The sequence below is a fragment of the Polypterus senegalus genome, chromosome 5 (genome assembly GCF_016835505.1).
Source record: "Polypterus senegalus isolate Bchr_013 chromosome 5, ASM1683550v1, whole genome shotgun sequence".
Lineage (NCBI taxonomy): Eukaryota > Metazoa > Chordata > Cladistia > Polypteriformes > Polypteridae > Polypterus > Polypterus senegalus.
This window is the reverse complement of record NC_053158.1, coordinates 42,538,512-42,563,082: the sequence shown is the minus strand read 5'-3', so window position 1 is coordinate 42,563,082 and position 24,571 is coordinate 42,538,512. Positions and strand designations below refer to the sequence as shown.

The 24,571-nt window shown below is 39.0% G+C and overlaps 1 protein-coding gene across 2 annotated transcripts in view; it reads right to left on the bottom strand.

The window, feature by feature from the left end:
* Window positions 1-23,382, bottom strand: part of LOC120530241 (syndecan binding protein (syntenin)) — a 56,808-nt gene extending 33,426 nt beyond the window's left edge. Inside the window, exon 1 of one of the 2 annotated variants that reach the window (XM_039754553.1) lies at window positions 23,181-23,382. The gene's annotated coding sequence lies outside the window, so the exon portion shown is untranslated. The other variant, XM_039754554.1, reaches the window with a different exon arrangement.
* Between the last annotated feature and the right edge of the window lie 1,189 nt (window positions 23,383-24,571).

Sequence of the window (24,571 nt, the reverse complement as noted above, 5' to 3'; positions counted from 1 at the left end):
TCTGATTCCCATCCCAGCCGCTTCACACTCAGCTGCGAACCGATTCAGAGAGAGCTGAAGATCACGGCCTGAAAAAGCAAACAGGACATCATCATCTGCAAAAAGCAGTGACCCAATCCTGAGTCCACCAAACCGGATCCCCTCAACTCCCTGGCTGCGCCTAGAAGTTCTGTCCATAAAAGTTATGAACAGAATTGGTGACAAAGGGCAGCCCCAGCGGAGCCCAACTCTGACTGGAAACGGGTTTGACTTACTTCCTGCAATGCGGACCAAGCTCTGACACCGGCTGTACAGGGACCAAACAGCCCTTATCAGGAGGTTCGGTACCCCATACTCCCAGAGCACCCCCAACAGGATTCCCGGAGGGACACGGTCGAATGCCTTTTCCAAGTCCACAAAACACATGTAGACTGGCTGGGCAAACTCCCATTCACCCTCCAGGACCCTGATAAGGATGTAGAGTTGGTCCACTGTTCTGCAACCAGGACGAAAACCACACTGTTCCTCCTGAATCCGAGGTTCGACTATCCAACGGACCCTCCTCTCCAGAATCCCTGAATAGACATTTCCAGGGAGGCTGAGGAGTGTGATCCTTCTGTAGTTGGAACACATCCTCCAGTCCCCCTTCTTAAAGAGGGGGACCACCACCCCGGTACACCAATCCAGAGACACTGTCCCCGATGTCCATGCGATGTTGCAGAGACGTGTCAACCAAGACAGTCCTACAACATCCAGAGCCTTGAGGAACTCTGGGCATATCTCATCCACCCCCGGGGCCTTGCCACCAAGGAGTTTTTTGACCACCTTGGTGACCTCAGTCCCAGAGATGGGGGAGCCCACCTCCGAGTCCCGAGGCTCTGCTTCCTCATTGGAAGGCATGTTAGTGGGACTGAGGAGGTCTCTGAAGTACTCCCCCCACCGAACAACAATGTCCCGAGTCGAGGTCAGCAACACACCATCCCCACCATATACGCACCATCCCCACCATATACGGTGTTGACACTGCACTGCTTCCCTAAACTCCTCCCATACCCAAGTTTTTGCCTCAGCAACCACCGAAGCCGCATTCCACATGGCCTGCCAGTACCTATTAGCTGCCTCTAGAGTCCCACAGGACAAAAGGGTCCGGTAGGACTCTTTCTTCAGCTTGATGGCATCCCTCACCGCCGTTGTCCACCAACGGGTTCGGGGATTGCCGCCACAACAGGCACCGACCTCCTTACGGCCACAGCTCCGTTCAGCCGCCTCAACAATAGAGGCACGGAACATGGCCCATTCAGACTCGATGCCCCCCACCTTCCTCGGGACGTGGTTAAAGTTCTGCTGAAGGTGTGAATTGAAGCTACTTCTGACAGGCTTCTGCCAGACGTTCCCAGCAGACCCTCACAACACGTTTGGGCCTACCAGGCCTGACCGACATCCTCCCCCCACCATCGAAGCCTACGCACCACCAGCTGGAGATCAGTTGACAGCTCCGCCCCTCTCTTCAGAGTGGTAGAGACCAGCCCCTCTTAAGGAGATTGGTTCCAGAGTCCATGCTGTGCATCGAGGTGAGCCCGACTATATCTAGCCAGAACCTCTCGACCTTGCGCACTAGCTCAGGCTCCTTACCCTTCAGAGAGGTGACATTCTACTTCCCAAGAGCAAGCTTCTGTAGCCGAGGATCGGACCGCCAAGGTCCCCGCCTTCAGCCACCACCCAACTCACACTGCCCCCAACCTCCTTGGCCCCTCCTACAGGTGGTGAGCCCATGGAAAGGGGGACCCCCGTTGCCTCTTCGGGCTGTGCCCAGCTAAGCCCCATGGGGGGCCCCGGTGACCCGCGTCCGGGCGAGGGAAAACGTCATCCAAGGTTTTTGTTCTTCATAGGAGGTTTGGTTGAACCGGTCTTTGTCTCATTTCCCATTAAAATGCTTTGTCATTTGCGCCATTTATTCTTAACCAATGTTAGGCATTCTTCCTAAGGTTACCCTTAACTAGTTACCATCTGCTGTCATATTCAAGTTGTAGAAGTCAGTTTAAAAGTAACAGTGGCACTCTCTTTATTAATTTTTTAAACACTTTTATCATGTCACCTCTTAATCCCTGTTTCATTAAACTCTAAAGTTTAAACTCTAATTGTTTTTATTTCTCATATCCTGCAGACTGTGAAAAAGGGTACCTTTGTATTACTGTGACCATTTTATAATATGATGGCAAAATGTAAAACATTCCACAAGTGTGTTATTCAGTTTAACACTAGAATTACCAGAGCCTACGAAAAACACTCGTAGATCCGTCCCACCTTAAATCGCTTCTTAAAACCTCACCTCTCCGCCAGCGTCTTTTATTAATCTAAATGTGCTGATAAAGAAAAGTTGCAAGTAGCCGGCTATTCCATCCCCCCACCAACTTAGAACGTGCACAAACTTCTCCCAGCTCATTTTTATAAAATAAAAACATACATTTGATTTCAGTGTGTTACAGCCAGTGTAATTTATGATACTTGTAAAGGTTAGTTTTTTGTTATTCACTTTTCATTCTTTCAGTCGTGTTCAAGATCCTTCCCTACCTGATCCGACACAAAGCTGTTTTCATATAAAGATGCGCTGTAGCTCTGCAGCGTACTTGTGACTGCATTCTGGTACCAATGCTTGCGAACTGCAGTGCCTGCATGCACTTTACGTGGCATTACACGTCTATTTTTTGAGCATACCTGTGTCGCTCAAACACAGGAACATATGTTGGTGTACAAGTATAACAAAACAAGTGCACTTTTATTCTAGACTATAAGTGAAGAAAAAATAAAGCAAGTTACAGTAGGTGGTTGATACGACAGCTTGCGTGGTGCAATGCTAAGAACTGCCGATTTCTGATCCGTACTATATAAAATCATCACATTCAATAGCCGGCTACTTGCAACTTTTCTTCATCAGCACATTTAGATTAACAAAAGACGCTGGCAGAGAGGTGAGAACGGTTTTAAGAAGCGATTTAAGGTGGGACGGATCTACGAGTTTTTTCGTAGGCTCTGGTAATTCTAGTGTTAAGCATAACCTTTCTTCACTTGCATTTACTATAAACCCAGCCTCCTAGTAGAGACATACAGTGCATCCGGAAAGTATTCACAGCGCATCACTTTTTCCACATTTTGTTATGTTACAGCCTTGTTCCAAAATGGATTAAATTCATTTTTTTTCTCAGAATTCTACACACAACACCCCATAATGACAACGTGAAAAAAGTTTACTTGACATTTTTCAAAATTTATTAAAAATAAAAAAACTCAATACTTTGTTGATGCACCTTTGGCAGCAATTACAGCCTCAAGTCTTTTTGAATATGATGCCACAAGCTTGGCACACCTATCCTTGGCCAGGTTTGCCCATTCCTCTTTGCAACACCTCTCAAGTTCCATCAGGTTGGATGGGAAGCGGGGGTGCAGAGCCATTTTAAGATCTCCCCAGAGATGTTCAATCAGATTCAAGTCTGGGCTCTGGCTGGGCCACTCAAGGACATTCACAGAGTTGTCCTGAAGCCACTCCTTTGATATCTTGGCTGTGTGCTTAGGGTCGTTGTCCTGCAGAAAGATGAACCGTCGCCCCAGTCTGAGGTCAAGAGCGCTCTGGAGTAGGATTTTATACAGGATGTCTCTGTACATTGCTGCAGTCATCTTTCTTTTTATCCTGACTAGTCTCCCAGTTCCTGCTGCTGAAAAACATCCCCAAAGTATGATGCTGCCACCACCATGCTCCACTGTATGGATGATACTGGCCTGGTAATGAGCGGTGCCTGGATTCCTCCAAATGTGATGCCTGGCATTCACAACAAAGAGTTCAATCTTTGTCTCATCAGAGCAGAGAATTTTGTTTCTCATGGTCTGAAAGTCCTTCAGGTGCCTTTTGGCAAACTCCAGGCGGGCTGCCATGTGCCTTTTACTAAGGAGTGGCTTCCGTCTGGCCTGATTGGTGGATTGCTGCAGAGATGGTTGTCCTTCTGGAAGGTTCTCCTCTCTCCACAGAGGACCTCTGGAGCTCTGACAGAGTGACCATCGGGTTCTTGGTCACCTCCCTGACTAAGGCCCTTCTCCCCCGATCGCTCAGTTTAGATGGCCAGCCAACTCTAGGAGGAGTCCTGATGGTTTCAAACTTATTCCAATTACAGATGATGGAGGCCACTGTGCTCATTGGGACCTTCAAAGCAGCAGACATTTTTCTGTAACCTTCCCCAGATTTGTGCCTTGAGACAATCCTGTCTCGGAGGTCTACAGACAATTCTTTTGACTTCATGCTTGGTTTGTGCTCTGACATGAACTGTCAACTGTGGGACCTGATATAGACAGGTGTGTGCCTTTCCAAATCATGTCCAATCAACTGAAGTTACCACAGGTGGACTCCAATTAAGCTGCAGAAACATCTCAAGGATTATCAGGGCAAACAGGATGCACCTGAGCTCAATTTTGAGCTTCATGGCAAAGGCTGTGAATACTTATGTACATGTGTTTTTTTTAATAAATTTGCAAAAACCTCAAGTAAACTTTTTTCACGTTGTCATTAAGGGGTGTTGCGTGTAGAATACTGAGGAAAAAAATTAATTTAATCCATTTTGGAATAAGGCCGTAACATAACAAAATGTGGAGAAAGTGATGCGCTGTGAATACTTTCTAGATGCACTGTATAGAAACCAATTGTATAGTCTGGGAAAATAAAGAAAAAAAGGAAGAAATCATTTTCCTTATATCAGAGGAAATGGATGCAAGGTTAAGAAACTTGATGAATTAGAAGAGAAAATTTAGAAATGTATATACTGATCGAGAAGCCCAGTCATTCAGGTGGCTGTAATAGGAATTTAGTAGAGAAAGTGAAGCACAAAATGGACAGAAGGCACCATGATGGCAGCAGAAATGCAGATGAGTTGGGAAGGTCATGTATCAGTTACAGGGATTTCTAGCAGTCCAGAGTTGATACAACAAGAGCCTGACCAAGAAACTGAGTGTCAGAGATAGTAATAATATACTTTCGTGGATGTTAGGGGGAAGCCTTAAATTCCGTTTCTCTGACAGACGTTTTCCAAAACAATTAACCTTCTCTTCCTTTCCACTATTTAATATATTAAAAATAACTGTTACTCAAGTGCACAAGTGCCAACAACAACAAACAAAAAGTCAAATTTATCTGTACTTTAGACAGGTAGCAAATAAAAAGTAGTAGGTGTTAAATACAGTCCCTGAAATATAAAACAAACAACTTAAATTACCTTTCAGCTAATCTCAATAAGTAAATGGGAACCTCAGAACAAAAACACCACTAAACTGTGACTAAATTTGCTCCTATACCTGCCTACATGTCCTCTTTCCATTTAGACCTTAAGGTTGGGGAATTTAAGAACAGTAAAAAAAAAACCCTCAAGTGAAACTAAAGAACAAAAGGAGTGCAAGAGCCATAGTTAGTCAGGTTATATTAAATTGATAGAAGTATTTTCTTAGTTATGTTAAAATTAGTGCATAGTTAATGGGAGGTTCTATTATATCCCCCACAAGTTAAATTATAAATTGAATGCTCTCATTATTTCCTGTCCCTCTGTCTTTCAGTTGGTAAGGCATGGAAGGCAAACAGTTTCAAACCATAAATTACAGAATGTACTGAATTTACAGTACTAAGTGAAATCTCAGTAAGTTTGCTACTGAGAAATAACACACTCTTTAAGTATAGAAAGTAATGGAAGTTTAACACGAGAAAGCTAACATTGTAGTGAAATACAGAAGAAACTTTTTTGCCTTTTATTCTGCATGTGTAGTAATTTTTTTTCATTTTCAAATTTTTGTTAAAACCTTTTTAAAATGAAATTTATTGGACCAAGAAATTTCTTTTGTTACATATTTGACTCATGCTGGATCCTACCCTGTCAACTCATTAACTGCTCGATTTTGGGAACCTGGGAAAGACACAACTTTACATCCAGCTTTTGTTCAAGTTTTGAATTATGGGGCTGAATCAACTATTAAATTGTTTAAAAGATGATTTCTAGGACACAGACTGTAGCACATCAATAATACAATAAGAGCCCCATGCTCGCTTGGTTTATTACTTATTTATCAAATCTATTCCAATATGTAGAGAAATGTGCAGACAGTACTCCATCATTATACACAGAAGTTCAACATGGTGTCCCGCAGGGCTCAGTACTGGGACCTTTACTGTTTTCACTTTACATGCTTCCACTGGGATCTCTCATTAGGAAACATAATGTTAATTTTCACTCGTATGCAGATGACACCCAGTTATACCTTTCATTTAAATCAAATGAAGTTTCTCCGATGTTGTCTTTAATTAGTTGTGTTAGTGAATTAAAGGAGTGGATGAATGAGAACTATTTGTCTTTAAATACAGATAAAACAGAGATGTTAATTGTTGAAGAGAATGACGCTGATCACAGCAATATTTTGTCATCATTTAACTCAGTTGAAATCCCAATTAATTTTACTCTATCAGCCAGCAATCTAGGAGTTATCTTTGATTCTGGCATGTCATTTAAAGCACATAATTACAAAGTTGTCCAAAACATGTTTCTTCCATCTTAAAATGTTAGGAAATTAAGGCGAATTCTAAATAAACAGGATTCTGAGAAATTAATTCATGCATTTACCTCTAGTAGGATTGACTACTGCAATGCGGTGTTCACTGGCTGTTCAAACTGTTCTCTATACAGCCTCCAGTTAATCCAAAATGCGGCTGCTTGAATTATTACAAGAACAAGAAAATATGAACACATAACTCCAGCTCTTAAATCCTTACACTGGCTCCCGGTTAAGTTTAGGGCGGATTTCAAAATCCTCCTTTTAACATATAAAGCATTAGATGGTCAAGGTCCGGCTTATTTGTCTGAACTTATCATGACTTACAAACCAGAGCGCACATTAAGATCTCAAGATGCCGGTCTGCTTATGATTTCAAGGATTAATAAAATAACAGTGGGAAGTCGAGCTTTTAGTTACAGGGCCCCTAAACTGTGGAATGGTCTTCCTGCTTCTATAAGAGATGCCCCTTCGGTCCCAGCCTTTAAATTTCGGCTGAAGACTCACTACTTCAGTTTAGAATATTCTGACTAGAGCTGCTGATTAACTGTACATACTGCATCTCTGTTGTTAGACATTAGCACTGAAACATAAGTAACATGATTGTTATAATTTGTTACTAACCCTCACCTATTCTGTTTCTGTTCTCGGTACTCAAATGTGGCAACTGGTGCCACGGCCCACCTGCCAAGTTGTCTGCTTGCCTATGGTAAAGTCATCCCTGATGGAGGATCTCAGGAATCATGGGAAAAAGGGGTCCTTTCATCGGATTGGCTGGCCGAGCAACGTTTCAGCCGTGGAATGGCCAAATGGGGAGGCAGCTTGATGGATGAGGTCTCCAGGACTCTAAAAATATCCAAATCTTATTATGCGATATCATCTACTGTTAAATTCTGCTCCGTACTTCTAAAATTTTTATTATAATGTTGTATTAAGGATTTGTTCTGTTCTGTGTATTGTATTGTATTGACATCCTTCTTTTGACACCCACTGCACGCCCAACCTACCTGGAAAGGGGTCTCTCTTTGAACTGCCTTTCCCAAGGTTTCTTCCATATTTCCCTACAAGGTTTTTTTTTGGGAGTTTTTCCTTGTCTTCTCAGACAGTCAAGGCTGGGGGGGCTGTCAAGAGGCAGGGCCTGTTAAAGCCCATTGCAGCACTTCCTGTGTGATTTTGGGCTATACAAAAATAAACTGTATTGTATTGTACATACTCTGGTTAATAATGCCACATTATTGCTAGGCAGGAACCAAACTTCAATAAAGTATATATTGTCACATACGTGCGATTAGAAGACAGTCAACAAAACCCACGGCGAGTAGACAGTCGAGAGATGGAGGGATAATAAAAGGGTACTGACCTTTCTCTTTCTTTCTCCGCAGAAGCAAGGAAGAAAAATAAATGTAGCCTATTGCAAAGCCAAAATGGCCAAAGAGCATTTTCCTCGATGATGACGTCACTCAGAAGTCAGAAACAAGACGTCATTTCCCTCCTTTAATTTCCTTGAGCCATTTCTGTTTCTGTATAAATACCCCCCGTTTTACGTTATGAATTTGTCAAATGTTTTCATTAAACCTGCTTGTTTCACCATCTATTTTGACATGTCCATTGGATATTATACGGGGCGGTTCCCGAAAAACTATATCTGACTGGCTGTCATATTTTATTTCCCACTATATATATATATAAACCTTAATAAACTTGCATTACCCCAAAGAAGGTTATCTTAGAACCATAAATCATGTTAACCTGCACATATCTGAGATTTAAAAGGATAACAAAACAAATAGTTTAATGTATATACCACCTTTTACCATACGAACACCACAAATTCGCAAAATGGTTGGATCAGTAAATTATTGTTTCAGAAAGCAAAAGACACTACAGCCCTCAAAAATAACTTGGTAATTACATAGTGGTTTTATTTGAATGGTTAAAGATAAATTCACTCACTGGAAAGAAAATCCTTTCTAGGCAGCAAAATCTAATACTACATGTTATAGTTTAGTACACTAAATGAAACTAACTAGACCTCTCCATCTGGCTTTCAAATCCTGATCCAGTACAAGTTCATGGTGAGTTAGTACCCACACCCTGAAAAGGAAGCAGGACTGAACATACATTCATTAAGACTCATATGCTCACACCAGGCCAATTTATGATGGACAGTTGATATAATGTTTTTTCAGAAATGGGGAAAACATGCAAACTTCTCCTTAAATACAGCCTAGATTACTATTAAACTGGAGTCTACAGCCTTTGATATTTTAAATAATATATCTGTTAATGATTATTTCGTTCTGAGTTATTTCAGTTAAGGATGACAAAAGCTTTGAGTTATTGCAGTTATCCTTACTAGAGAGTGGCAATGTATTGTATGTTGAATAGCCCATACAAGTAAGAATTAAACTGTACTCTGTACACATGACAATAATAACCATACAAATAAGATGTCCTATAAATTAAAAATCCTTATGGAAGCACTACAATTTCTAAATAAACAAACAGGTGCTGGATATTTTGAAAATACAATGTTGATTATTGGACTATTTGAAAAAAATGACAATACAGTAATCCCTCCTCGATCGCGGGGGTTGCGTTCCAGAACCCCTCGCGAAAGGTTAAAATCCGTGAAGTAAAAACCATATGTTCATATGGTTATTTTTATATATTTTAAGCCCTTATAAACTCTCCCACACTATTATAAACATTTCCCGCACAGTTATACAGCATAAAACCTTTGTATTCACTTAGATATTAAGTATGATTTGTTGAAATTATATATGTAAACACTCTGTTTATATACAGTAAAACCTAAATATTATTTTAAAGATATCAAGCATCTCCGATATCACGTATGTTACAGCCATTACGACAGACAAGCCACCAGCAATAAATACCTACAATGCAAGAAAACTTGTATACAGTAAAATGTGTGTACAGTGACACTAAATGTATGTACATGTAATAAGTACTGTATGTAGAAAATTAATTATGGTTAATCACCAACAATGACACGACGACTTGTCTGATAACAATGAGTTTAACTTTACTACACAACAAAGGAGAGCGTTACAGCTTTTCTAAAGGAGCCTCTTCAGGTGATTATGTAGCACCGCCGTTGTTCTTCTTCCGGCAGTCTTCAATCCAAATCCCTAAAGCAGATTCCATACGGACTACCGCCTTATTACATCCACTTTCAACTCGTTTTGTGCCCTGGTTAAAGGACACTGTGGCCGTAGATCTTATATTCTTTTCCTCCTTTTTAAATAAAAAGAATCGTGGGCTCATTGATGCCATAATGCCGTGCTGCAGCGGTGTAGCTTTTCCCTTCCTTCAACATACCCAAAACTTTTACCTTTTCAGCAATCGTTAGCATCTTCCATTGGTGCCTGGGCACGGCCCCTGAAACAGTAGCAGGAGCAGATTGTTTTGGAGACATAACAAAGGGCTTGACTATGCACAAAGATAAACACAAAAGAGCACAAAAGTTAACTCTTTACACAGCGAAACACGTTGATGCTGAATGAGCGAGACGAGACTTCCTGGTTAATGCAGCGGAATCGAATTCGGCACTCCGTTGCTGTGCCAATCAGCACACAGGAACTTAACTGCGTGCTCTGATTGGGTAGCTTCTCAGCCATCCACCAATAGCGTCCCTTGTATGAAATCAACTGGGTAAACCAACTGAGGAAGCATGTATCAGAAGTAAAAGACCCATTGTCCGCAAAAACCCGCGAAGCAGTGAAAAATCTGCATTATATATTTAGATATGCTTACATATAAAATCTGCAATAGAGTGAAGCCGCGAAAGTCGAAGCGCGATATAGCGAGGGATTACTGTAATCAAAACCAAACTTATAAGAAAAAATAAGCCTTTCACAAATCAAAGTCCTTTGTAAAACTACAAAACACAAATGCAACTGAAAGCATGTGCCCAAAAATGAAAATGACTGTGAAAGGCACTACATGAAGTGAGCCCCATAAGGGGACATAACTCAATCAAATAATCCATCTGTATTAATCAAAGTTATGGAATTATTGGAGTTTAACTTTGCAAAGTCAGGAGCCAAGCCTGTACATGACACCAGTCCGCTGCAAAGCACAACAAAGACACATTTTGAGTCACCAATTAACCTAACAACAAAATTCCATAGAAGAAAACCACATCAACACAAGTACATGTATTTTAAAGTGAACACAAATGAAACCGGGTTCAAAAGTCTTCAAGGCACCACTGCTACCCTGTCTGCAAGCATGATACTTTCCATGCAGATGACAGAGCAACACTGCACGCATTTACTTCTTTAACATTAACTTCTGCATTAAAAGGAAACCGCATAGTGTTAAACTTGGCATAAACAATTACCCACAAACTATTAGTTTTTATCTATCCAGAATGTCCAAATATTTAAAAAAGATTAAGTTGATCTTACTAAAAAAGCATGTTGTTCATTATTATTATTAGTTTACTGTTGAAAATTTCGAGTCTTTTTTGTCCCCTCTAATTTCTAACTATAATATATAGACAAAAAAGCCATTCATGCCTTGCTATGTACAGTATGTGCTAATCAGATGCATTTAAAATCATCATATATTTCAGGATGATCTAATGTTCTGACATTACCTGATAACTATCTAAATATTTCAGCACATTTATTTAACAGTTAGAACTATTACATTAAAACAATGTAAGTAAATGCCAAGAGTTTACAGCCAGCAAGCACAGAAATACCAATGGGCAGAGAGAATACTTGCAAGGGCAGAGTAATCATTTCAATAGAAACAATATACCAATTCATTCCATTTTTGAATAAGTATACAGTATTGACAAGAGAATGAAAATAACAGAAAGTCTGGGTAAAGTATTGAAGGTTCAATCTGAGCAAATGTGTTACAATTCTATTCAGCAAGAGTACTTTCTCTGATAATTTTAATAGTAACAGCTGTCTAGTTATTGTAGCTGGTATTTTAACAGGAATATACAACAAGACCTGTGTTGAATTAAAGACAGAGACTTGGGCTATTGATATTAAGCTGGTTCTATGTATGAATGTGTTATTTTGCTATGTGCGTTGCAATGAACATGAGTTTCAACCAGGGCTGTTTGCTGCCTTCTCCTGTTAGATTTGAAATACACACCAGCACCTTGCAATTTAAAAAAAGTCTGAATTTAAAGAGTCTGAAAAAGTGACAGATGAACAATTGCACTCTGAATTCAGCATGTCAGATTACTTCCATATTTAGAAGACAGGAAAATGTAATGTGGCCCGGGGAACCATTGCATAAGTAGATTAGAACATTTGCTTTTGTTCACAAAGTGGCAAACCAGAGTTAGCTATGTGCATTAAATCCAATCCCATATTATTATTAGGATAAGGGAATGCCTCACATACCCATTTTCCTATATACAGCAGAGAATGTTTTAGGAGATGTTTGTACTCTTTCTCTTCATATTGGTTTTCTCTAGTAATTTAAATTCACTATTACTTTCTGTGGTGTATGATAATGTTCCTACATGGAAAATTCTGGCACTGAACTCAGTGTTGCCTTGATGAGCTATCGGTGACTCTTTCATTGAAAAACAGTTCTGAAAATTGACAGATGTTTGGAAGAAACAGAAAGGTGATCTGATAACAAAATGTATCTCAAAAACACTATCAACCTGCCAAAGTCCATTTTCCCAAAGAGTGATTAAAAAGATTTTGCAGCATGAAATGGCTATCATCCACTTAACGAAACTGAGCTTCAGTGTTCGGCCAAGCTTGACATCTGCCTCATCATAAAAAAACTATTCAGAGGACAGTTAGGTTTACTTTTATTACTACACAGTGTAGTATTTCTTAATTAGTTTTCTTTGATAGATATACTGTATGTTAGAATTTGTGCACAGCTTATAATGCAATGCTAAATATTTGAATATTTGCTCTTATAATTATCAGTTTCTATCAATGAAAACATCATCTGCTTTCACTTTTCATAAGTCACGGTTGAGGTGATACAGCAGTTCCAAGCAGCATCAAATATAAGTTGGGAACCAAATCTGGGTGGAGTGGCAGTCCATCTCAGAACATTAATAGAGGACCATTTTAAAGTCTCCAATTAATCTATCACATGTACCTCTTTAATGTGGGGTGAAAAATAGTTGGAGAAAAGTGCACACAGATACAGAGAAAAAAATCTAACTCCACACACACAGCGACCGGGACTGAATTTAAACATAGAATCCTGCAGCTATGAGGCACCCTACTAGCTGTATATCTGGGCAAGGAATAATATTGATAAAGGCAAATGTAATAAACTACATTAAGAATGTTCAGGTTCAGGCTTTAATTTCAACTGGTCTTAACGCTTTATCTGTTTAACTGTACGTTTTTAGAAAAGTGTGTCTGTGTGTAATTTACTTTTATAGGAAATTAAGAAAAAGACTTGCTATAGTGTTGAATACTAAAAGACTTTTGATATATTTTCCTCTCTAAGGAGTTTACTTCCATTACTGTATTTTGCACTGGGAAGTGGAAACGGTTATGCAGTAAAACATCTGGATGATATATTGGGACAGCTTAGCTATTAGTTAACCAGCCAAGCTTCAAGGACTGAATGGTCTCATCTTATGTCTCACTTCTTATGTTCCTATCCAAACAATCATGTTCCATGAACTGCAGGCTTCAACTGGGAGCGGGTGTGCGCAAGTGCATTTCACTCTGGCGATTGGGGTTAATTGGCTGATTGCACACACACGTGCAGAGACAGGCGGATCAGTCAAGTGTCTCATTCATGCTTATCACACCTGCATCCAGTAACACAGGCAGGATATAAAGGAGCCTGAACCATAGATAGAAAATGACAGAGAAAGAGACAGACGAAAAGAAAAGGAAAAGGTCAGATGGAGAGATTGGTGGTTGAACACAAAACAAAACAAAACAAAACAAAACAAAAAGAAGGGCAGCATCACAAAGGAGCCGGGGTGCTGAAAGAAGGAAGGAGGTAGCCAGAAGAGCTCCTCGGAGAAGCATAGGGCTGACACTCGGGGTGGGGGGGAGCATGGGATAAAGGGGTCTACTCAGCTGAGCAATTTTTATGGAGTACCTAGAGTAACCTGATGTTCAGAGGGGGCTCCCAAATAAGGCTGAGGAGAGGCAGCAGGAGACAAAAGTTTGGCATGGAGCTCTGCTGGGACAGCAGGGACCTGAGTCTCTGGAAAAGTTTTCAAGAGGAACAGAACAAAAACACACACACACACACACACACACAAATACAACACAAGCAATTATCCTCTAATTGCTCATTACTCCAGTTAATTTTCCCAAATATGTTTCTATCCAGCTCATTCCAAACAAGGCACAATTTCACCTGAACAATTTTAAATGACTTCCTGTATGCCATATATTTTCATTTTTTTTTCTAAATACTGGGTTCTTCTTATATCAAACCAGATGAGAAATGTAGATAAATCAGACCAGTGGTACATAAAATGACAACAACTTTCTGGTAGCCAGCCGTTAATGCCCATAAAGGAAATACAAAAAGACATACAGAGGAGTAGGATGTGATACCACACCAAACTATACTACAGTAATCCCTCCTCGATCGCGGGGGTTGCGTTCCAGAACCCCCCGCGATAGATGAAAATCCGCGAAGTAGAAACCATATGTTTGTATGGTTATTTTTATATATTTTAAGCCCTTATAAACTCTCCCACACTGTTAACATTATTAGAGCCATCTTGACATGAAATAACACCCTTTAGTCAAAAGTTTAAACTGTGCTCCATGACAAGACAGAGATGACAGTTCTTTCTCACAATTAAAAGAATGCAAACATATCCTCCTCTTCAAAAATGTGTGTCAGGAGCAGAGAATGTCAGAGAGAGAGCGAGAGAAAAGCAAACAATCAAAAAATCAATACGTGCTTTTAAGTATGACGAAGCACCGCGATAAAGCGGCATTTTTTAGAGGAGCGTCCGTATCCCCTAGGCAAACAGCCCCTCTGCTCACACCCCCTCCGTCAGGCAGAGAGAGTGAGAGAGACAAAGAAAAGCAAACAATCAAGCACCGAGCGGGAAGCACATCGTATATCGAGGAGTTTTATTTAATATGTAATTCATGTTCTGATTGGGTAGCTTCTCAGCCATCTGCCAATAGCGTCCCTTGTATGAAATCAACTGGGCAAACCAACTGAGGAAACATGTAGCATAAATTAAAAGACCCATTGTCCGCAGAAATCCGCGAACCAGCGAAAAATCTGTGATATATATTTAGATATACTGTACTTACATTTAAAATCCGCGATAGAGTGAAGCCGCGAAAGTCGAAGCATGATATAGCGAGGGATCACTGTATATAGTTTCAAGAGCAGGGAGACACAACTTTATTGAGAATACCCAAATAAGACTAATACTCCAAGAATATCAAAACTGGAATTTTATGTGACTCATTTAACCTGATTAGGCTTTATTCTACTTGAACGTCTATTACAAGTACACAAAAAAGTTTAAGCTTCTATTATTCTGCAATATTTATTTTATTTTGAAATAAACAACTTAAAAAATTATTTAATTAAAGTCTCCTATCAGTGTATCAGAAGTGTGCAATTAGGTCAACAGAACTTCATGAAGGTACTTTTTCATGCTTATATTCTCAAACATTTAAAAACCCAAATACATGTAATGGTAAATATCGGTCAGGATATGAATGCACCTGCTCACACAATCTTTTGGTTATTCATAGCATTCCAGGGAAGAAGTAAATATTTTGTATAATTATGTATCGTCTTCTACCTCTTCTTTTTTTCACTTAAATCATGTTGCTTACAAGATCTTACTAGAAAATGTGTAGTATTATCTTTCTTGATTTTAGCCCTTACATTAAAAAAGCAGAAATTTAGGTTTTGATTTTTGACATTCACTACATATTTTTAAGGTTGCTTTCCACAGACAGTAATCATGAAAAGTCCCTCTTTTGTGAAAAACACTATCAAGAAAGTTGAAGGGGACTTTTCAAGTAACCCACTTTTACTTACATTTTAAGAGCCAACACAGTTTTTAGCATATTCACGGAACTACTGTCTATTTCTTACTTGTACATAATTATAATTAGGAGCTTACCTTCATAAAACAAGTTTACAGGATTTTGTTGTATCAGTTAACAGCAAATGCCCCAGATAACAGCATAATAAGGTAAAGACAAACAAAGTCAGAAAGGAACTAGGACTAGACCAGTGTAATGATGTTACTACTGGATTTCTGCTACTAAGAACTTCATGGTACTTTGGACACATACTGTAACAATACTATTACTAATATCTGGTTATCCTAAAAATTAGCTTTTGCGACAGGATTAAACTCTGTGCTACAGGCTGCACATTTACTAACTCTTAACATAAAACATTTTGCTAATGAACTGAAAATAAAATGCTACATCTCCTTGGTAAAAATCCTTTCACACAACAAACTAATTCTTAATAGCCTAGTCCTGACAGAAGGCAGCTTTCTTTTATGTTTTAAACCTAGTGTATGTGATGAAAACTATTTTGATATAGCTTTGAACCATACAAAATTTACAGATGATATTATAATCAGAGTCTCTGAATACTAAGGAGGCTGCAAAAATAATTTAAAATGTTTAAAGCTGGGTAAATATTTGAAAAAAGTCAGTGAAATGAACAAAAGTGAAAAGTACTACATTTAGGGACAAGAAATGCTAACTATAAATACAAAATAGGTACCACTGAATTTAAAGCTCCTGGGCCTACATTTACATACATTGTCATGAGGTACAAGTGCAGCATTAACTTGTCATTTTCTCAATAAACAATTTCATTTGCCAACATAAGGAAAATGTGCAGAACACTATTTCATTCTCAAATACTGCTAAAAGCTCCCTTCTAATCAAGCCTTAGGGAAAAACAAATTCTGTGATATTTTCTGACCACTTTATTTTAAAGACAAACATCTTTTTTATTGCTCACAGACATTTATTAAACCTAACACAGAAACAAAGTTTTACCAATATGGATTAAAAAAACTGAAGCCAACTTTGACTTCTATTGCGATTTCTTCCTTTTCATCTTCCTCTTTCGATGATGTCAGTTTGCAAATTCTATATTCAGTACAAATTAGCTTTCATGTACACTGTCAGCTGTAGGTGGAGAGACTGTCCTAATCTGCAAGGTACTTGAGTACTTGATTTTAATAGGTCACTGCTTTCCAAATACATATTTCATAATAAGCTCTTCATTTGCTGTAAAATAACAAAAACCAAAATGAAGCAAAATGCTCAACTTAAATATGGACAGAGTATTAAGAGTAGAAATGACTGCTGCAGCAGATCCAACATTTGCAGTGTGCCATCTGTTGGAATGCCTATTACTGCATAATTATCAATAAATACATTGAATTTATAACACCACAGATAAACCCAGAAAACATTAGCATTTCTGCAGAGATGCATATATCAAGGCCAGGAGCAACAAATGCAAAAAAATTAAAAAATCCACAAATTTGACCTCAGTTTATCAATGAAATATTGACACTGAAAAAATTGCAAAATTCAATTATTCTTTATTAAATCAGTTCAGCTGCAAAAAAGGGAAAACATATCATTAGTTCACATTTTCCAAAAGATTTGTTTTTAGCAACAGCATAGATGCATAATCACATCATTGATGAAAACTAAAAATAAAAAATAGGAATGCGAGAGAAACATTAAACACATTTGCTCTATGTTATCTGTTTCCAGGGGCCTATCTCTTAACAAATCTAAAAATAAAAACTAAAAAGTGAACACTAAACTGCACTGTATTTCCACTGAGTGACCTGAACATGATAAAATGCTTGGAAAAGCGTAGTTTACAAATTAGTAGCTTAATGGGTTTCATTTTTTAATTAATTCTTCTTAATAGGGTTTTTATCTCTGCACATCAGGTCTTCATCCTCGATCGAGGTTTTTAAAAGTTGGCTTAAGACCTACTTGTCTTTCATTGTGCATGATGGGATTGTGGTGGATGTTACAATTGGTTGTTTTATTAATCTGATTTTGCACGATTGCTTGTATTGTGTTTATTTTAATGCTTTTTGTACAGCACTTTGGTGCAACCTCTGTTGTTTTAAATGTGGTTTTATAAATAATCTACGTAATCTAATTAACTATATTATGTGTCTATTCTCATTCTTTTTTGAAAGATGAAAATTTTGTCCTGGGCTATACACACGGTCATTGTCTGAGCAGAGTTTGTATATTTTCCACATGCTTGTGTGGCCTTTTTTTATTATTTTTTTTTTATTTTCCTTGGTACACCTGTTTTAATTCCATGTCCCAAAATGTATTAAGAGTAAATGATAATTCATATCTGGCCATTGTGTTCAAATGTGAGGGGCCCAGCAATGGACTAGTGATTCTATAAAGGTATTATAAAGGCTATTTAGTGTTGTGTCTAATACTGCTAGGACAAGATCTGGCCACCATCAACCCTAAAGTATATTATGCTGGATTGCAAATTTTTTTGTTAAATTTTATTTATTCTAAACAGGTAGATCTAGTATTTCATTTTCATATTGACATACCTTTCAAAAAAAAAATCATACTGATTATAAAAATAACCTTTCAGAGTAAAGCTTAAAGTGTAAATTACAATAGATTAAACAAGACACGTTTGATGTCTTTGAATTGTGAGAAGGAAAGAAAAGACTTTGGTAAACACAGTAAGAACATTCAAATTCTCAAAGAAAGCCTTCCAGCAATAAATCAAACCTGGGGCTCAAGCCTTCAAAGGTATATGGAGAATTAAGCTAAAACTGAAAAGCCTATTTACACAGGACAGAGTAAATTCAGTAATTATTTGATGGATCGGCCATTAGATATTGCTTGCCAAATTTAAAATTCTATTAAATTTTTTTTTATTTTAAAATTGAGAAAGCAATTATAATTTCATATACAGTTGTTTAAAGGCCAAATTAAATAGCAAGGACATTTTTTAAATTATTATTCAAAAAATATTCATGTTAACAGTTTGTAAGTATAATATAGTATAATATTACTACTACAACAATATGTCTCAGAAATAACAATACAAAAATAAATAAATATATATAATGCTCAAAAAAATTAAAGGAACACTTGGAAAACAAATCAGATCTCAAAGGGAAAAAAATTCCTGCTGGAAATCTATACTGATATGGTTTGGGTAATGTGTTAGGAATGGAAGGATGGCACATCATTTGATGGAAATGAAGATTATTAACCTACAGAGGACAGAATTCAAAGACACACCGAAAATCAAAGTGAAAAAATGATGCGGCAGGCTAGTCCATTTTGCCAAAATTTCATTGCAGCAACTCCAAATCGTAGTCAGTAGTTTGTATGGCCCCCATGTACTTGTATGCATGACTGACAACGTTGGGCCATGCCCCAAATGAGACGACGGATAGTGTCCTGGGGAATCTCCTCCCAGATCTGGACCAGGGCATCACTGAGCTCCTGGAAAGTCTGAGGAGCACCCTGACTGAAACATAATGTCCCTGAGGTGTTTTATTGGATCCAGATCATGTGAACGTGGGGGCCTGTCACTTGTATCAATTCCTTCATCATCCAGGAACTGCCTGCATACTATCGCCACATGAGGCCGGGCATTGTCGTGCACCAGGAGGAACCCAGGACCCACTGCACTAGCACATGGTCTGACAATGGGTTCAAGGATTTAATCCTGATACTTAATGGCAGTCCAAGTGCCATTGTCTAGCCTGTGGAGGTCTGTGCCTTCCTCCATGGATATGCCTCCTCAGACCATCACTGACCCACCACCAAACCAGTTATGCTGAATGATGTTACACGTAGCATAGCATTCTCCATGGCTTCTCCAGACCCTTTCACGTCTGTTACATGTGCTCAGGGTGAACCTGCTCTCATCTGTGAAAATCACAGGGCACCAGTGTTGGACCTGCCAATTCTGGTATTCTATGGCAAATGCCAATCGAGCTCCATGGTGCCGGGCAGTGAGCACAGGGCCCACTAGAGGACGGCAGACCCTCCGGCCACCCTCATGAACTATATTTCTGATTGTTTGGTCCGAGACATTCACACCAGTGGTCTGCTGGACGTCATTTTGTGGGGCTCTGGCAGTTATCATCCTGCTCCTCCTTGCCCAAAGGAGCAGATACCAGTCCTGGTGATGGGTTAAGGACCTTCTATGGCCCTGTCCAGTTCTCCTAGAGTAACTGCCTGTCTCCTGGAATCTCCTCCATGCCCTTGCGACTGTGCTGGGAGACACAGCAAACCTTCTGGAAATGGTACGTGTTGATGTGTCATCCTGGAGTAGCTGGACTATCTGTGCAACCTGTTTAGGGTCCAGGTATCGCCTCATGCTACCAGTAGTGACACTGACCGTAGCTAAATGCAAAACTAGTGAAAAAACAGTCAGAAAAGATGAGGAGGGAAAAATGGCAGTGGCCTCCACCTGTTAAAACATTCCTGTTTTGGGGGTCATCTCATTGTTGCCCATCTAGTGCACCTGTTGTTAATTTCAACAACACCAAAACAGCTGAAACTGATTAACAACCCCCTCTGCTACTTCACTGACCAGATCAATACCCCAGAAGTTTCACTAACTTGATGCTATACTCTGATTAAAAGGAGTTCCTTTAATTTTTTTGAACAATATACTGTATGTATATATATATATATATATATATATATATATATATATATATATATATATATATATATATATATATACACATATATATACACACTCACCTAAAGGATTATTAGGAACACCATACTAATACGGTGTTTGACCCCCTTTCGCCTTCAGAACTGCCTTAATTCTACGTGGCATTCATTCAACAAGGTGCTGAAAGCATTCTTTAGAAATGTTGGCCCATATTGATAGGATAGCATCTTGCAGTTGATGGAGATTTGTGGGATGCACATCCAGGGCACGAAGCTCCCGTTCCACCACAACCCAAAGATGCTCTATTGGGTTGAGATCTGGTGACTGTGGAGGCCATTTTAGTACAGTGAACTCATTGTCATGTTCAAGAAACCAATTTGAAATGATTCGAGCTTTGTGACATGGTGCATTATCCTTCTGGAAGTAGCCATCAGAGGATGGGTACATGGTGGTCATGAAGGGATGGACATGGTCAGAAAATGCTCAGGTAGCCTGTGGCATTTAAACGATGCCCAATTGGCACTAAGGGGCCTAAAGTGTGCCATGAAAACATCCCCCACACCATTACACCACCACCACCAGCCTGCACAGTGGTAACAAGGCATGATGGATCCGTGTTCTCATTCTGTTTACGCCAAATTCTGACTCTACCATTTGAATGTCTCAACAGAAATCGAGACTCATCAGACCAGGCAACATTTTTCCAGTCTTCAACTGTCCAATTTTGGTGAGCTCGTGCAAATTGTAGCCTCTTTTTCCTATTTGTAGTGGAGATGAGTGGTACCCGGCGGGGTCTTCTGCTGTTGTAGCCCATCCGCCTCAAGGTTGTGCGTGTTGTGGCTTCACAAATGCTTTGCTGCATACCTCGGTTGTAACGAGTGGTTATTTCAGTGAAAGTTGCTCTTCTATCAGCTTGAATCAGTCGGCCCATTCTCCTCTGACCTTTAGCATCAACAAGGCATTTTCACCCACAGCACTGCCGCATACTGGATGTTTTTCCCTTTTCACACCATTCTTTGTAAACCCTAGAAATGGTTGTGCGTGAAAATGCCAGTAACTGAGCAGATTGTGAAATACTCAGACCGGCCCGTCTGGCACCAACAACCATGCCACGCTCAAAAGTTTGGAGTTCAGGAGATTGTCTTGACCAGGACCACACCCCTAAATGCATTGAAGCAACTGTTATGTGATTGGTTGATTAGATAATTGCATTAATGAGAAATTGAACAGGTGTTCCTAATAATCCTTTAGGTGAGTGTATATATACAGGTATATATATATATATATATACACAGGTATATATATATATATATATATCCATCCATCCATTTTCCAACCCGCTGAATCCAAACACAGGGTCACAGGGGTCTGCTGGAGCCAATCCCTGCCAACACGGCAGGAACCAATCCCAGGCAGGGTGCCAACCCACCACAGGACACACACAAACTAGGGCCAATTTAGAATCACCAATCCACCTAACCTGCATGTCTTTGGACTGTGGGAGGAAACCAGAGCAACCAGAGGAAACCCACACAGACACAGAGAGAACATGCAAACTCCACGCAGGGAGGACCTGGGAAGCGAACCCAGGTCTCCTAACTGCGAGTTCAGCAGCGCTAACACTGCACCACCATGCCTCCCTATATATATATATATATATATATATGTGTGTGTATATATATATATATATATATATGTGTGTGTATATATATATATATATATATATATATATATATATATATACACACAGTATATATAAACAAAGAGAGAGAGAGATTAGATTTATTTAAAGAGCTGATGTAAAAGGCCACATTTCCCCCTGGGGTCAACTAAAGTTCATTTCATATCATTATTTCTTATACTAAACAAGTAAAACATACATAAAAGTTTGAAAAGAAAGGAACTGCTAATAACCGATCAATCATCCACAGCAACCATTAACAAATCACCTAACATCCTAAACCCACGGATCAGTTTCAAATATGGAGGATGTGTAGTCTAAAAGAAAATCATTTGGCAAATCGGTCAATATTAGCATATTATACTTCATTTAACAAAATTTCCTAACTGTCCTAATTCCGTTTCTTGACAGACTGCTGTAACTTCTCCTCTCCTTGTAATGAATAACTTCACTTCATTCGGTTACAGAGGCCTTTGATAGTTTACAAAATGTTTTGCAACGCAAGTCGCACCGCAAGATGAAAAAATTAGCACTTGAGTCATTATTGTGGTGACAAGTATAGAGGCATCCTGTAAGACAGTTAAGTAGCAGTGCGAATATGGCGAGCCTTATCTCAACCAGCCATCTAACAACTAAAGATCAAAAGATAGTTGTAATACTTTCGTATCATGACAGGTTTTAAAGCAACTCTGGAAAGTACGCAGTACTTGCTGTCACTTGTATATCACATCTACCTATCTCGTCATCGTTCGTTTCATTATGTGGAAGGCCAATCCTTGAAAACATATCCACAGCGGCATCTATTATACATGAGCATCTTACTGATATCGGGTAACAAACTGGAACACCAGAGCTAAGTCTTTTGTTAACAGGTCTGCTTTTTTAATATTTTCTGTTGTTTGAGCATTTTTATGAATCTCGGTCAAAATATTCAAAGAAGGGCACTGGTACGTCAGCATAAAGCCAACAATTCCACACAACAATTCATGTACTTCACCTACAACAAAACACATCCTATTGACTGAAAATGGCACAACATTGTACCCCGAGATATTTGCCGCAAATACACATTAAAAACAAAATAAACCAACAGACGCTATGAAGAACTTACACGAGCCTTTAGCGTGGGAAGAATGATACAATACTCTTTTATTTTGGGGGGCTGCTAGCGGTCGCCGACTCTTTCCATCTGTCGCGTTTGCAATATTTCCGTTGCTTGTTCAATTCTAAGCGACGCTATGATGTAGCGAATAGCTGCAAATGCATGCGCTGCACTCACCTTCAAAGAGTGGAAAACGTCTGCACTCTCCTGTTTTCCTGTGGGTTTCTTATTTGGTTTGTCTTTGCCTGTTATTGTTATTATTATTTTCACTCTGATTGGTGAAAGCTACCTGACTGCGTCTTTTCTTCCTGGCGGTCTTTCCGGTTTCATAGGAAACTTGTAGCACCAGGGGCGCATGTGCAAGCAGCAACGCGAGCTCCCAGCAGAAGAGCGAACCCTTCAAATTCCTGCCCTAATACGGTGTAAGTGCCCTAATGCCGTAGCAACCTGGAGCGTGTCCATTCAACATGAAATTCCTTGTAATCGGTGGCATTGCTGGGATCTGATGGGTCCTATGGCAAAAAATAAATTACTCCCAAGTGTGAAATTAATTTAATAGGAAAAGTATGGAATGGTGATACGCTACATCCATGTAAATTTCACTTCCACCTTACGGCACATTTACCAATGCAATAGAAGCGATATACTGTGCAAGAATATACAATAAAGTACATTAATTAATTAATTATACGATATTTATTATGTACACCAATATACAGTAAAAATGAAAACGAAATGGAATGAAATTAATATCTTCAATAATTTTGAAATTTGAAGCTAAACTCGTGGGTCAAATGAAGGAAAGAAGCTGCATGGATAGATTGATTATTGATTACTACAGAGGTGGCTTAAAGCCTCTGCTCTCGTCGTCAAGGTGTGTGTGTATGTGCATTTCTTTCCCTTCATCATTCAGCATGTGCTGTGGCAGGCAAACAAGCTGTCACCTATCTTTATTTATAAATTCCTTTAATTCTGGGAGTTTGTGTAGGCATTCAGTTGTCACGCATGTAAATTTAAATAAATAACGTATCTCGTTACATTATTCTGGTACACAAAATTTGCAAAGCAGTAAGCCTGGTCCCATCATTAAATGGAGCAGACCTCATAATCCTGGTTATATTTTAGACAGTTTCTACTGCAGTTATCATTGGACAAAGGTCAAACCATTTTTGAAATATATGGAGATAAGTGCTGGACCAAAGTGGGCCAAAAACAATTAGCCTAGCGCCTATAACAAGGCAAACTCAATGCAACTTGTTTGATAAATAAAGGTTAGTTTTTTTCAGAAGCTATCAACTGTAAAAAAAAAATCTTTATCTTCCAATAAAAACTGCAATTTTAAGAAATGAAAATCAACTTTAATTTTCCACTGACACACACAGACACCATGTTAAAATCAACTTTTCTCAATATTTTTAACATTATAGAATCAGAAATCTGTTCCTAAATTGATAGTGAATTTTTGACCATATGATCAAACTTAAATTTATATGGAGGTAAATTACTACCATCAATGAATTACATCAAGCATGTACACTACATTTAAAAGGTCAATTGTTATAATTAAA